Source organism: Schistocerca serialis, chromosome 4, assembly GCF_023864345.2.
Source record: "Schistocerca serialis cubense isolate TAMUIC-IGC-003099 chromosome 4, iqSchSeri2.2, whole genome shotgun sequence".
NCBI lineage: Eukaryota > Metazoa > Arthropoda > Insecta > Orthoptera > Acrididae > Schistocerca > Schistocerca serialis.
In genome coordinates, this window is record NC_064641.1 from 299392075 (window position 1) to 299404771 (window position 12697).

General features: G+C 43.7%; 1 long non-coding RNA gene across 3 annotated transcripts in view; it reads left to right on the forward strand.

The window, feature by feature from the left end:
- LOC126473941 (uncharacterized) overlaps window positions 1-12697 on the forward strand; it is a 1011672-nt gene that overhangs the window by 853888 nt on the left and 145087 nt on the right. The window lies entirely within an intron of this gene.

Genomic DNA, 12697 nt, shown 5'->3' on the forward strand with positions numbered 1-12697 from the left:
AGGGATTTACAAGCTAAAACGAACGTCTCCAATGTGTCTTGCGCTGGTTTTTGATACAGTCGGACGTAGAGGTTAGAATATAATGTCAAATGGAGTACTCACAGCGATCGTTCGTACAATTACACATAGTTTAGATTAACTTAATGGCAATATTTGCAGGCTATTGTCCCTTTCGGCTTCAGTAGTCTACTTCAGTAGTCTACTTCAACGTTCACGGCACGCCTCCGTAACCAAAGAACACTTCTGCGGTGGTATTCGACACGAAGGTAACTGTTTCGAATCACACAGCCAACAGTGCCATATAAGTGTGCTTTCCTTTTTCAGTATTCATATAGGCAGCAACCGCAGGACAGCCTTGTCACAACCAGGCGATTGCAGATCGAGCACATCTCGCTAGGTGTGTTTTTTGATTACTTAGTTGATCAATCAGATTAGCTCTCATAAGGTACTGGGGACGAGGCTACGCGTACTAAAGTACCAGCCGCCGGCCGGTGTGGACGAGCGGTTCTAGGCGCTTCAGTCTGGAACCGCGCGACCGCTACGGTCGCAGGTTCGAAACCTGCCTCTTGCATGGATGTGTGTGATGTCCTTAGGTTAGTTAGGTTTAAGTAGTTCTAAGTTCTAGGGGACTGATGACCTCATATGAAGTCCCATAGTGCTATTAAAAAAATAAAAAATAAAAAAAGTGCCAGCCCATAATACATATGGAAACGAGCAGTCTCACGGCCCTTTCCTATTTGTCTTCATAAATCCAACATGTACCTGCGGCTACTGTGCCACAGAGCTGTTGGGCTAAATTTACACAATCTGTATTGTTGGTCATGTCAGCTCTACAACGCATATTGTAGTCGCAACATTTCTAAGCGAAAAAACAAAATAAGAAAAAAACGTGTTGTTATAGTCTTCAGTCCAGAGACTAGTTCGATGCAGCTCTCCATGCTACTCTATCCTGTGCAAGCTTCTTCATCTCTCAGTACTTACTGCAACCTACATCCTTCTGAATCTGTTTAGCCTATTATGTTATTATAATGAGATGTTGGAATGCAGAAATGCCTTCGTGTGTGAAACTGCTTCCTCTTCAGACGAGAAGGAAAACTGCTATGTATTATACTGTCGTAAGGTCGGGTCGTGAGTCGTCCTTGCGCAACACAGGCGATAGAGCAAAAAATGGCTCTGAGCACTATGCGACTTAACTGCTGAGGTCATCAGTCGCCTAGAACTTAGAACTAATTAAACATAACTAACCTAAGGACATCACACACATCCATGCCTGAGGCAGGATTCGAGCCTGCGACCGTAGCGGTCGCCCGGTTCCAGACATTAGCGCCTAGAACCGCACGGCCACTCCAGCCGGCACAGATAGAGCACTTGTCAGCGAAAGGCAAAGGATCCAGGTTCGCATCCCGGCCCGGCCAACAGCTTGAATCTGCCAGGAAGCTTTAGATCAGACGAGTTTGTTTACTCCTGTAAATCATATATTTAAAACCGTTCACCTCTATAACTAATTTGTGTAAAACAAAAAAAATCGAGTAAAAGTTAAGATTTATGAAAAATGATACTTTTTGAATTAACCGTGAAACACTCTAGTGTAAAATACAGGTGTTTCAAAGTGAGTATACGGGTTTCAAAGCTTCGTAGACTTGCTACCTTCAGTTTACAGTTATAAATAATACATCATATGAAATAGCAACTCAAAAAGTTTTTCTGGAAAGTATTCAACGTGAGCACCAATCGTCACACATCGAGTCTATTTGCGAGTCCTTCCCAAACCTTAATCAGTGGGTCGAAAGTAATTTTTGCAACAATGCTGTTTCAAAAATCGGGTTAAACAGCTGATAGAGGAGGCACGTGCACATGGTCCTTTATGAACCCGCAAAAGTAAAAATCGAATGGCGCCAGATCGTATGTGAACGTGGTGGTGACGTAAAACGAGCTCTGTCATCCCGCTCTTTGCCACCAATCCAGCGGTCGGGTACGACGTCGTTTAACCAGTCGAGTGATGAGTTATGTCAGTGCGGCGGCGCACCATCGTACTGCCAAATAAAGTTCTGTGTTCAGCTTCTTCCAATTGAGGAAAAAGCCATAGCTCTAGCGCATCAAGATAAGACACGTTAGTTACAGTTACTTCACCGAAAAAGAAAGGCCCATAAACTGTCCGCCGGGATAGGGCACAATTCAGTTTAGGGGAGTCTCAGCGCAACTGTACTATGTCGTGGGGATTTGCTGACCCCTAGATGCGCACATTATGCGTGTTTGCATTTCCATGTTGGGTGAAATGTCGATTCATCACTGTAGACAACACAGTCCAGAAAACCTTCATCGTTATGCAGCGACATTTCGTTTGCAAAATTGGCACATAAACCGTAATCTGTACGCTTTTGAGCTTTCAACAAATACACATGGTAAGGACTTAGTTGTCCTTAAAAGTCTCCACACAGACGTCACTGGAATTGCTTCCGAACTGATTTCTTGGTGCTAAGCGTGAAAGATTGTCACTCATTCAACATGCTCACCAGTAACTTGGTCGTTCTGTACTCTTTCATTTGATGTATTACTTACAATCGTAAGTTGAACATAATAAGTGCTACAAAGCCTTAAAACCTGTATATTCATTTTGAAACACCTTTTGTGTCTGCATTGTCTTAGGCAAAAGGCCAACATATATTTTTTATAGCAGGTGCAGGAAATGGCGTCTAAAATTAACTTGCGGACACTTTTTGCTTAAAGAACGGAGTGACATGCGAAGTCAGAGAACTAGATCGTCCATTAACTGTGTTTCTAAACTGCACGTTTTATGTCTTCTTGCTCTCGCATTTTTCCGATACTAACCAGCAGTCACCAATTTCGATATAAAACGAAAAGAAGGAAAAGAAACAGCGTCTTTTCCTTTCTTCTGATTTCCTTGTACTCACTTTTGTGTCATATCTCACGTTCATCATTATAAGATTGTATTTTATGTATAAACTCTTCAACCGATGGGTGTCTCAAGACTCTTGGGCGTAAGGAAACATGAAACGAGATTCATTCCCGAAATTCTTCACATACAACTGAATTAGCTGGCGAAAGTCTATTCAGAGTTTTTCAAAGATTTCGAAATTTTGTAGGGGTAGAATGGAGATAATGGAAGGAGAATTCAAGGAATCCCTTTTGTGGATTGTTGAAGGGATACGGCGGCGTCCTGCGATGATATCGGTCACGGTAGCGCCACAAATCTCGTGGCACAGCCTTTACTCTGGCCTTCGGAAGGAACGAAAAAGAAGAGCGGGCAGAAAAGGAACGAGGAGAGACCTGCTTGCAAGGACGGCCGCCCGGCCTGTTCAGAACAGATGCGCCGATAAACACGTGTGTAACTCGCACTTAGCGCACTGCTCTGTCGACCTTCAGGGATCCTTTACAGGTCTCAGGGAAGGTACGCCGTTAAAAACTGTAATCACATAACTCTTTACTTGGTCCAGAGTGTCCACAGAAAATATATAAATGGTGGCTGTAAGAAGGTAAGCAATAGTGGTACCGACAGGGACGGCTCACTTCTCTGGCTGCGTTGCAGTATTAAAATACTGAAGAGATGGTCTTCGAGCAGTTTGCTGGGATGGTGGAATTTCAGTTGGCGGCAGGACAACTAACAGTGTACGATGTACAGATGAGACACCTTCATTGCAGGAAGTGAAGGAAAATTACGGATCTTGTCTCCAGAATGAAAACTGTTAGTTTATGTTTCGCTCTAGAGATAGACATGAAAAAAACTCGTGGTTATTAATCGTCAAAGTCCAGATGAAATTCAGCTTACAAGATGGTTACAGAACCTGGAAATAGTAAATGATTGCCTAGGATCTCTGACCAGTGACACGGGCAAGTGCGATAAGGAATCAATACGAAGAACCGGCCTTTGCGGAGCTGCAGTGGCTAAACTCACTAAGATCTGGCGGAACCCGTCAATGCACCTGCTGGAATCGTTGGTGTTTCCTCTGTTCTTGTACGGCTGCGAGACATGGACCGTGATGAAAGCTAATGACAGAGCCAAATTGACGCCTTCGATATGTAGTGTTGGCGGAAGATGATGTGTACCATGGACAGAAAGCAGAACCAATGCTTCCATTATACAGGGTGTTTCAGCAAAGCGGTTACAAGCTTTCAGCAGAGACAGAGTATACCTAGACGATGAAAAATCGCTTAACAATGCGTGGACGGAAACGCTTTCCTGGCGAGGTAGTGACGACACAAAACACAAGAAAGAGAGGACACGAGCAGAGTAAGAACACTATTATGAGTAGTACAGCAGAAACCAAGAAAAGTCGGCAGACTCTCTGTCATTTCTTTCTCTCGAAGCGCCCCCCCCCCTCCCCCGCCCCACCCCCCGTACCTTCCTCCTCCCCGCTCCTCTCCGCACGCTTGAGTGATATTAAAACAATCGGCAAGAAACCTCCTACCTGTTAAGTACGTACGTATGGCATGCACTTGCCAGGTTTGGAGCAGGTGAATGTGGCCGAGCGTAGGAATCGAATAGATAGGCATAGACAGATATTTCCGGTATGCGCGGTTTAGTTCTCAAGCGAACTTACCGTTTTTGTGGAATAAAAAAAAAGTGGCCAGCGAAACGAAAAAAGAAAAAAAACTGTACTTCGCCACTGTTGCGCCGCTCTGGTACGCTATATTCCGTTTCAGAGAATACCAGACTCGAATAGAAATTTGTTGTTGTTATCGTGTAAATTGATTTGAATAGTACCAACGGTGATATTTATGATGAACTGGCAGCGTTTGCGAACAGAATAATTTAAATATTATAGGGAGACAATAGTATTTTTATTTACTTCATTGTTTAAATCAAATTTATTTCTTTTTACAAGAGATATACATGTTGTTTGTAGTTGAAAAAGAACTTACACGTTTAAAAAGTAAAATCATAAAAAACGGCATCAGTTAATTATCGGACGAACAGAGTGAGTCACAGGCCCATCCTTCACCTGTCATTTCCCTCTTCGCCTTTCCCCCTCGTGGCACTACATGGCTCAAAAACAATGTTCAAACGTGTGTGAATTCCTAAGGGACCAAACTGCTGAGGTCATCGGTCCATAGACTTACATACTACTTAAACTAAGTTATGCTAAGAACAACACACACATCTTATGCCCGAGGCAGGACTCGAACCTCCGGCGGGAGGGGCCGCGCAGTCCGTGACATGGCGCCTCTAACCACGCGGACACTCCGCGCGGCCACGGTTGAATGGTTCAAATGGCTCTGAGCACTATACGACTTAACTTCTGAGGTCATTAGTCCTAGAACTTAGAACTAATTAAACCTAACTAACCTAAGGACATCACACACATCCATGCCCGAGGCAAGATTCGAACCTGCGACCGCAGCGGCCACGGTTAAAACGTATATGTTAATCTAAGGGCGTTTAAGTAATAGTAACTACTAAATTTATTTCCCACATTGTGTAATACTTTATTATTTCCTGCTAATAACATCCTTTTTATACCAGGTGATCAAAAAGTCAGTGTAAATTTGAAAACTTAATAAACCACGGAATAATGTAGATAGAGAGTAAAAAATTGACACACATGCTTGGAATGACATGGGGTTTTATTAGAACCAAAAAAAAATTGCTAGACGCGTGAAAGATCTCTTGCGCGCGTCGTTTGGTAATGATCGTGTGCTCAATCGCCACCTTCGTCATGCTTGGCCTCCGAGGTTCCCAGACCTCAGTCCGTGCGATTACAGGCTTTGGGGTTACCTGAAGTCGCAATGTATCGTGATCGACCGACGTCTCTAGGGATGCTGAAAGACAACATCCGACGCCAATGCCTCACCAGAACTCTGGACATGCTTTACAGTGCTGTTCACAACATTATTCCTCGACTACAGCTATTGTTGAGGAATGATGGTGGACATATCGAGCACTTCCTGCAAAGAACATCATCTTTGCTTTGTCTTACTTTGTTATACTAATTATTGCTATTCTGATCAGATGAAGCGCCATCTGTCGGACATTTTGTGAACTTTCGTATTTTTTTGGTTCTAATAAAACCCCATGACATTCCAAGCGTGTGTGTCAATTTGTACTTCTGTATATACATTATTCCGTGATTTATTCAGTTTTCAAATTTATACTGATTTTTTGATCACCCGGTATGTTATTAACAGGTTTTGTAACGAAATGCGGGTGAGCCTTGGTGTACGAACGGTAATACCCGGCTTGGACAAAGTTCGCTTAACCTACATTACGGTAGTCATACTGAGATCGCTACGAATTGTAATAATAATTGAGGACCTGCTTGCCATTTAATTTATGAATTCCGATTCGTTAAAGCGAACAGTATTGGCACAATTGAGATATTCAAAGCTGACACGGTTGCAAAAATAAGAAACCGAGCCAGTTATTCCGGAAACATATAATATTTCGTGCGATTTGAAAATGTTCAATTCATCGTGACTTTAACTCTCCAGCAAAGTTAAAATGTGTAGACCGGCAAAATGAGTGGTGCAGAAATCACGGTTTTTCCAGCGGTGCAGCGAACAGTGTCCTTAGAAGCCAGTGATGGACTAACTTGGACGTGTTAGACGCCGATCCTTTGTTTGCTGAAAGCCGCCGCTAGCAAACAGGCGGCCCACGGCAGCACCTCGGCTGAGAGGCCTTTCCGCCGCCTGCGGTTGGCGCCGGCTGCCTGCCTCGCGTCCGTAACGTCCTGTAGAGGACACGTCGGCCGTGGGCGATGCCTTTTGCCAGGTTTCTCTTCAAGATAAGTGCCTTGTAAACGTAGGGGGCGGAGGGAGGCATCTGTGTCCGAAGAATAGCTTTCCTATCGGAGCTATAGCCTAAACGTTGTGGCTCTTGAGAGGTCTTATATCCGTTGCCATTATACATCTGTGTCCACTAATGAACAAGTAGTGTGTTGGTCCAACTTTGCATCGCATTACAGCAGCGCTTCTGCGTGCCAAGTCCTTGGTAGGTTTCCGGAGATACCGGCTGGTTATAATTAAACTGACGGTGTTCCGAGTGCTGCAGTCCGAGTCGTATAAATCGCAGGACGCTGGAATATCGTGCCTTCGTAGAGTATACTAAAAATAATAATAGTAACACTTTCTGCTACTAGGTGAAAATGTGGTCCTGTAAGCAGTCAGAATATGGTGTGGACCATGGAAAAGGGATTTTTTATTTGATTTGATTTATTGCTCATTTAGAGACACATTGACTTACATTTTATATCATGTCGTTCATTTTACAGCTATTGATGTAGATTACAGAATATATTCCATGTTACAAACAGCAATTATTGTTTTCAGCGATTGCAATGGAAGGAATAATAGATTAAAAACACATTCGAAATTGTAAAAAACACAAAATCATTGAAATTTTAAGAAGACATGATGATAGATGATAGGAAAGACTTGGATGGTAAGAGAGAGAGAGAGAGAGAGAGAGAGAAAGAGAGAAATGTTACCCTATGCCGGCCGCGGTGACCGAGCGGTTCTAGGCACTCCAGTCCGGATCGGCGCTGCTGCTACGGTCGCAGGTTCGAATCCTGCCTCGGGCATGGATGTGTTTGATGTCCTTCGGTTTAAGCAGTTGTAAGTCTAGGGGACTGATGACCTCAGATGTTGAGTCTCATAGTGCTCAGAGCCATTTGAACCATTTTTTGTTGCCCTATCTGAGCCAGCCCGGTCTCAAAGTCTCGGAACTATTTCGAGTCTTGCAGTGCCGGTTCCCTACAGTTTAATTTACGGATTAAACACTATTTACAAAAACACTATAACTATTACGTACATTGTAAGCGCATTGGTGTTGCTTATATACTAAGTGTTCAGTTACAAATGTTATAATGACGTCGGGATGGATATGCCTGCTGTTTATATTTAAGGCGGAATAGGTTTATAGTGTTGATTGCATTACACTGTTTGTTCTGATACAGTTTAATTATTCTAAATGTTCTGTAAGGTTGTCTGCGGTACATGTTGGTGAAAGTGCTGTTTGAGTGTTTGTGTGTTTAGGTGCTGCCGTCTGTGTTGGTGTACGAATTGGAACAGCTGGGATACGTGCTTTGTGTGTGTGGCAGTGTTCTGTTATACGCCATGTCTGTCTGTATTCGTCATGAAATGCCCATGAGACATCATCAGCCATTTTATTTATTATTTCCCACTCGTCTTTGTCTCTTATTGCCCGAATCATGTCATTGTTGTAGTGCCTTGGTGCCTGGTGTGCTGCTCTGTATTGGTGACAGTGAAAAAGTGTGTGTTCTGGTGATCGGTGTTCCCCACACGTACAAGCAGAACTTGGCTGCAGCCTACACGGTGTAAGTGCGCATGGCAGGGGTCGTGCGTGACTTGTCAGAAAATGACCCATACCCCGGCTGGGATTGATTCGGCTCAGTCTGACGTTCTAGATGTCCGGGAGGAAATTATGTACCCTACGGCCCTTATCGCTTAACTCCAGTTCACTTTGCCAGTACCCACCCGCCATTTAACAAGTTGGCGCTTCTCGGTAATGTCCTGTCCGGTAATCTCGATTACCTTATACTGTCTCCAACTCCTCAGCCAGTACATTGCAGCACGAAACCGAATGTTTATGTCGATAGGGAAGGTTGGGCACCACGCAGAGTGATTCCAGTGACGTGGTGTTGAAAGATCCTGGCAGCCTTGCCAGGACACGTCTCTGCCTTCGCTGCACCATCTTATTCGTCACCAGACGTACAGGGTGGGCCCATGCACTGGCAGCAAAATAGACCAGAGACTCAAAGAGCGCACAATGGAGAGTTCTCATTGTGTGTAATGGTACCGCGAAATGTGTTATGTTGAGTCTGGCCAACTTGTGCATGATCTTGGCAACCCTGTCAGTCGTTGTTCTGATGTGTTCGTCAAAGAACATTTGTTCGTCGAGTTGCACACCAAGACATCGTGTTTTCCATTGTCTGTGGTATGCTAATGTCGTTTAGTTTTATGGTTGGATTACTTTATATACTATTCAAAGGAACACTATAAACGGTTTTGTGTAGAACCATCTGAAGTTTATAGTGTTTCTTCCACTGGCTGGTGCTTGTGAGTAGCTGTGTTGACCGGTGTTCGAGCTGGGCCCTTGAGTCCGCAGAGACCACCGCCGGGAGGTCATCTGCGTTTGCTATCGCCCCGTTCGTTCGCACTGCTGTCCCCATCCAGTTGACGTAGGAGGGCTTCAAAGGCGATATACCAAAAGACGGGGCCACAGACTGATCGTCGCGGCCATTTTTTGTTAATTCTTTTAATCATTTTCCAATTTTCTGCGCGCCATTCAACCACCATGTTTCTAGAGTAGTTCGAGAGGCTATCGTAGATGGCCTTAGGTACCTGCATATCTCTGAGTCTTGCAAACATTGCGGGCCACCAGAGATTATCAAAGGCGCCCGAAATATCTATAAGAATAGTAACTGCGTATTTGCTTTCTATGTTATTAACAATGGTTAGTCCCATATGTAGTGCATCGTTTATAGATTTTCCCGCCGTGAAACCGCATTAGTCTGTGCGTTTGCAAGCGATCGCGCAGAAGTCGTTCCTGGACCGTTGCCAAGGTGTTAATTAAGCATATAGCTCTATACGTTTTTGGATCTGAAGGATGCTTGTCCTCTGATTTTTTAATTAAGATGGCATTTGCTGGTTTCCAGACCGCAGGTTCCCGTCCAGGCCGTAACGCCTCGTTAAATAGATCAGTCAGGTATGGAAAAATCTGTGGAACCACACTTTTTAGCGTCTCGGAATGGGTAACATCTGATCCAGGAGCTTTTTTGCTGCTTAGTTTGGCAATCGCAAGCGCTACGTCCTCACATGGAAAGGGAATAATGGTGGTACTATTGTCATAGCCAGGGTTCATTAAGGTTCGTTGTCCAGTATGAATCTTTTCATCCGACTGTTGCTCGTCGTCGGGGAAGAGTTTGTTTAGCAGGAATTCTGCTAAACTTCTCCATCCATCTGTTATGGTACCGTCGTCTCGTCTCAGCGTTGCTAAGACTAGTGGCGTCTTCAGACGCTCCCTTTGTATTTTGAAGGGTTCCCCCCAAATGTTGGACTGGAGCTGTTTCTGCATGTGTGTATTCCAACGTTCTTCTCGTGTTTTTTGTAACGCTAGTAGCGTTGTTTTGCTTCCCTGAACTGCGTGGGTCTGACATCTCTGTCCCTTGCCGTCGTCGCTCTTTAATACTATTTCCGTTTGTTTCTTGCTTCTTTGCGCAACCTTGTTAGTCTTCTAGTCCATGGTATGTTTAGCTTTCGTCCTGTGTCAGCGGTCGGAATTGCAGCCCTTTCTGCTTTATGCAGTAAGTTAATCAAAATATGTGCTTTATAATCCACTGACCCCTCAGATGCATTAGTGGGAAGGCCTCAGTCATTTGTCTTGGTTTTACCCAGTCCGCCTTATGAAATAACAGTCGCTGATGTCTGTCATGTGTAGGTGTTTGTTTGTGTGTATATGTTCGTGATGACAACGTTGTGGCCGCTGTGAGAAGCGCTATGCGCCTCCCACACCGTTATGAGTGGAAGTGCATTTGCATTTGTTATGTCAATCCTGGTGCTAGTACCCGATGGGCTTACATAGGTGGTGGCTGATTCGGACCGTTGACTATGTATAGATTGTGTTCAGTCAGCACGTCATGGATTTCGTGCCCCCAGTCGTCCGTTGTGTCAGTGTGCCATATAGTCGACCAATCATTTATGTCTGCAGCTATTATTAAGTTTCTGTTATTGGCATATTCGACAACGTCTCTGATGTGGTCCAATGTCGTGCGAGTATTGCTCGTATAACGTCGCAATAATCCACTTCTTGCCTTCGTGCATTGTTTCCTTTCGATTTGTGACAACGATCGCAGCCTTCGCATTGGAAGCGGAACGATCAACTACATGATAAAGGTGGTTCTGGTATTTTTATTAGGTTGTGGTCACAAGTTACAACACGTGATGAATACGGTCTCCTGACTCAGCGATATGCTGCATACGTAATATGACATGGCCGATAGTTTCTCGCAGCATATCCGTTGTAATCAGACTGATATGTCGTATGCTATTCTTCAAGTCAGGAAGAGTTCTGATACACTGCTAATAGACACGGCATTGAGATACCTCCACAACTAGAAATCACATGGATTTAGGTCGGGGGGAATGTGGAAGGCCACACATCTTGAAATTTCCTAGAGATGATGCGGTCATTACGGAAGGATTTTCGAAGCTCACTATTATTATTATTTATTATTATTATTAGCGACTATCGGAACGCGCCCATACAGCCGTCTCAGTGCGGGAAATATTATATGGCAGCTTTCAGTTTGTTTTGATAAATCGGAGTAGAAGTTACATCGGCTTAACGAATGTCTGATTACGACATAAAAAAAGTTTTACAACTGCAATATACTGAACCGAATAAACAAGTCGAAAATGTAACACAGGATACACAGACGTATTATGCTTCAAAAATCCTACTGGTAACACAATCAGAAATGATAAACCGCCGTTGGTACACGTTTGTGATATTCCCAATTCAATCCATGTTAACGACTGTATATTTAAATTAATAAGGAAATGTTCTTTTGAATCTCCTTCAAGAACTGTTTCAAAGCTTGGGATAGAGAATTCCTCCTGGCAGTCCGAGGACAACGGTTTTCTGAGCCTCAGTTTGATGTCTGTGAGAGATGCCTGCTTTGCTAGTGTATCGGCATGTTCATTTTCAGATATCCCAGAGTGGCCTTTTATCTATACTACCACGGCGTTCCGACAGTTCCTCTGTACCCGAAAAACAGTGTCGACAATTGCTGCAACTATGGGGTTGGTACAATTATTGTGATGGTTTCTAATCAGTTTTAGGATTGACATACCATTAGAGGTGATGCCTATCGTGTCGTCCGTGGTCGTCTGTGCGAATAGTAGGTCCTCCAAAATAACACTCAGGTCGGCTGTCATAATAGTGGAGTGTGGATCCAGCTTGTATAGGTCTTGTCATTTGCTTCGGAGTACCCAATAGGCATTATCAGCGCCATCTCTACACGTGGACCTATCTGTGTACACCACGTACGCATGTGATAGTGAGACAGGAATTCCATAGCCGTTGCGTTAGTTGGGTCCTAGCTTCGAAAAGTGAAACTGGTCCTGGCATCAATCTGCAGACTCGACGTTTCTTATTGTCTGTTGTAGTTCGGTACAAAAAGATTTTCCCACACCTGGTGTCTTAATGCCTGCATCTCCATTTATTCAACTGCAACTGGTGGAAGTTGTAGGATGTTAATTCTCGGTATTATTTTTTTTTTTTTTGTCAAGTGGCTCATATTCCTTAAAATAGTCACAGGAGGAATTACTCGCAGAGGAATATTCGTCGCAGCTTTAACGGTGGTTCATTCGCTTCAACAGTGTTCTTAAAACTATCTGCACAGCCAGGATGATATTGTAGTCATCTGTTTAAAGAGTTGAGCATTCTGATTATAGTTTCACAGTACATCTATTCCCTCATGAAGTTCGTTGTAAATACCCACTACAGTTCAAAAGGAACAATGATGTACATAATTACTGTACCAGAAAGAAAAATGACATTCATTACTGCACATTAAGGTTGTCTTTAGCACAAATAGGGGTGCACAGTGCTGCAACAGAAGTTTTTGGTGACTTACCCAGGGATATAAAGTGCCTGACAGATAGCAAAGTAAAATTTGAAAACAAAGTAAAAAATTTTCTCCTTGATAACTCCTTGTAA